The sequence below is a fragment of the Ursus maritimus genome, unplaced genomic scaffold (assembly GCF_017311325.1).
Source record: "Ursus maritimus isolate PB19 unplaced genomic scaffold, ASM1731132v1 scaffold_36, whole genome shotgun sequence".
Lineage (NCBI taxonomy): Eukaryota > Metazoa > Chordata > Mammalia > Carnivora > Ursidae > Ursus > Ursus maritimus.
This window is the reverse complement of record NW_024426230.1, coordinates 4368748-4372076: the sequence shown is the minus strand read 5'-3', so window position 1 is coordinate 4372076 and position 3329 is coordinate 4368748.

Sequence of the window (3329 nt, the reverse complement as noted above, 5' to 3'; positions counted from 1 at the left end):
AGGCAGAGGGAGAAGCAGCCTCCCAGCTGAACAAGGAGCCCAGTGTGGGACTCGATCCCAGGACCATAGGATCATGACCTGAGCTGAAGGCTGACACTTAAGTGGCTGAGCCACCTAAACGTCCCTAGACTGACCAATACACTTTGAGGTTTATCTATGTTGATGTATTTGGCTATGTGTGTTTCATTAATTTTCTCTCTAGGATTCCACTACATAAATATACTACAGTTTATTCTTTTATAGTTGGTAGATATTCCATTTTCCCAGTTTTTTTGGTACAACTGCAATGTTCTTTAAAGCATTCTTCTAAATGACTTCTTTGTACTCAAAGTCAATAGGGCAAATGCCATCTACTAGAACTGCTGGCTAATAAATAAAAACATGTTCAATATTACTTAGTGATACTATAGCATTTATAATGGGCTAGAGCAATCTCCAAAATCTTAGTGGTTTAAATATCAAAGGTTTATTTGTTGCTCGTGTTATGTTTTCATCTTAGATGGGGGTTGGATGGAGAGAGTCTCTCTTCCCCATCACCTTCGTTCAAGGGAAGGAAGTAGCCATGGAAGAGGTGGAAAACTTGATCACTCACTCCCAGTCTTGGAAATGATACTGATCATATAGCCACACTTAACTTCAAGGGGGTGGTACAATTTTAGCATACACCCAGGAAGAAAATAAGAAATATCTATGAACAGTCTGCATGTCTATTAATAAAGACTACAAACTATTTTTAAGGTGATTGCTCCAATTAACACACCTACAAGACAGGATGAGAATCCTGTTGCTTCATATTCTGCCAAATGTGATATTGTCAGATATTAAGACTTTTTAAATCTGATGGATATGAACTATCTCACTGCAGTTTTAATTTGCATCTTCCTGATTAGTAATGAGATTGAGCATTTCACAACTAGATATATGGCTTATATTTATACAAAATTCTTCTTTTGTAAAATTACTCTTGTTCTTTTGTCCATTATTCTATTAAGTAGTTCAAATTTTTTGTTTTTTATTCAATTATAATTAACACACAGTGTTATATTAGATTCAAGTGTACAATATGATTCAACAATTCTATCCATTAGTCAGTGCTCATTACGATAAATGTACTAATCCCCTTCACTTATTTCACCCAACTCTACATCCACCTCCCCTCTGATAATGACCAGTTTATTTTCTATATTTAAGAGTGTTTTTTCATTTCTCCTTTTCTTTCTTTGTTTTGTTTCTTAAATTCCATACATTAATGAAATCATTTGGTATTTGTTTATCTCTGACTTATTTCACTTGGCATAATATTCTCTAGATCCATCTGTGTTGCTGCAAATGGCAAGATTTCATTCTTTTTTTATGGCTGAGTGATATACCGTGTGTGTGTGTACACACATATATAATTTCACATCTTCTTTATCCGTTTATCTATCAGTGGACACTTAGGTTTCTTACATATCTTGGCTATTGTAAATAATTCTGCAATAAACATAGGGGTGCATATATCTTTTCAAATCAATGTTTTCATATTCTTTGGGTAAATACCCAGTGTGGAATTAGTGAATCATATGGTAATTCTATTTTTAATTTTTTGAGGAAACTTCATACTGTTTTCCACAATGGCTACACCAGTTTGCACTCCCATCAATAATGCATAAGGGTTCCTTTTTCTCTACATCCTCCCGAACACTTGTTATCTCTTGTGTTTTTGATGTTAGCCATTCTGACAGGTGTGAATGATAGCTCATTGTTTTGATTTGCATTTCTCTGATGATTAGTGATGTTGAACATCTTTTCATTTGTCTGTTGGCCACCTGTATGTCTTCTTTGGGAAAATGTCTATTCATGTCCTCTGCTCATTTTTAATTGGGTTATTTAGGGTTTTTTGGTGTTGAGTTGTGTAAATTCTTTATATATTTTGGATACTATCCCTTTATTGGATATGTTATTTGCAAATATATTCTCCCATTCAGTTCTTTTTCTTTTTGTTTTATTGGTGGTTTCCTTCATTGTGCAAAGCTTTTTATTTTGATGTCGTCCCAATAGCTTAATTTTGCTTTTGTTTCCCTTGCCTCAGAAGACAGATCTAGAAATATTAACATACAGAAATCTGTTGCATTTCTGTACACTAATAATGAAGTAGTGGAGAGAGAAATTAAGAAAACAATCCCATTTACTATTTCAGCAAAAAGAATAAAATATCTAGGAATAAATTTAATCAAGGAGGTGAGAACCTGTACTCTAAAAACCATAAGACACTGATGAAAGAAATTGAAGATGACACAAATAAATGGAAAGACATTTCATGCTCATGGATTGGGAGAACAAATATTGCTAAAATGTCCATATTACCCAAAGCAATCTACAGATTTAGTGCAATCCCTATCAAAAACCAACAGTATTTTTCACAGAACTAGAACAAATAATCCTAAAATTTGCATGGAGCCACAGAAGACTCAAATAGCCAAAGCAGTCTTGAAAAAGGACAAAACTGGAGGTATCACAATCCAGATTTCAAGATATACTGCAAAGCTGTAGTAATTAAAACAGTATGGCACTGGCAGAAAATAGACACACAGATCAACAGAACAGAGTAGAAAGAGTCCAGAAATAAACCCATGCATGTATGGTTAACCAATCGATGACAAAGATGGCAATATACAATGGGAAAAAGACAGTCTCTTAAACAAATGGTGTTGGGAAAACTGGATCTCTAGATGGAAAAGAATGAAATGAGACTACTTTCTTATACCGTATACAACAACAAACTCAAAATGGATTAAAGACCTAAATATGAAACCTGAAACCATAAAATTCCTAAAAGAAAACACAGGCCATAGTCTCTTTGACATCTACCACAGAAACATTTTTCTAAAATTTTTTGAATAGTGGTTTGGAGGAATATTTACATATTCTGAATATTAATTATTTATTGGTTTTATGCATTGCATATATTTTTATTTATTGGTTTTATGCATTGCATAAATTTCCTAATTTCCATCTCTTTAAGGTGTGTTTTCGTTAACAGGTATTTTTTAAAATTAGGCAAATTTATGAATCCTTTATTTTATTTTGTTTTTCGTGTCTTTTTTAGGAAATCCTCTCCTACCTGAAGAAATAAAGATATTCTATATTATCTCCTAAATATTTCATAGCTTTTTCATCTATATGCCTTTAAGCCACCTAGAACTGATTTTAGTGTATAGCATGATATAGAGCTCCGTTTTTACTTTGTTATTTCCATATGTGTATGTATATAAGTCAGCCAGGTGGCTTTCAGATTTTGCCACCTAGAAGACATCTGACAATGTCTGGAGGTAATTATGTTTATCACA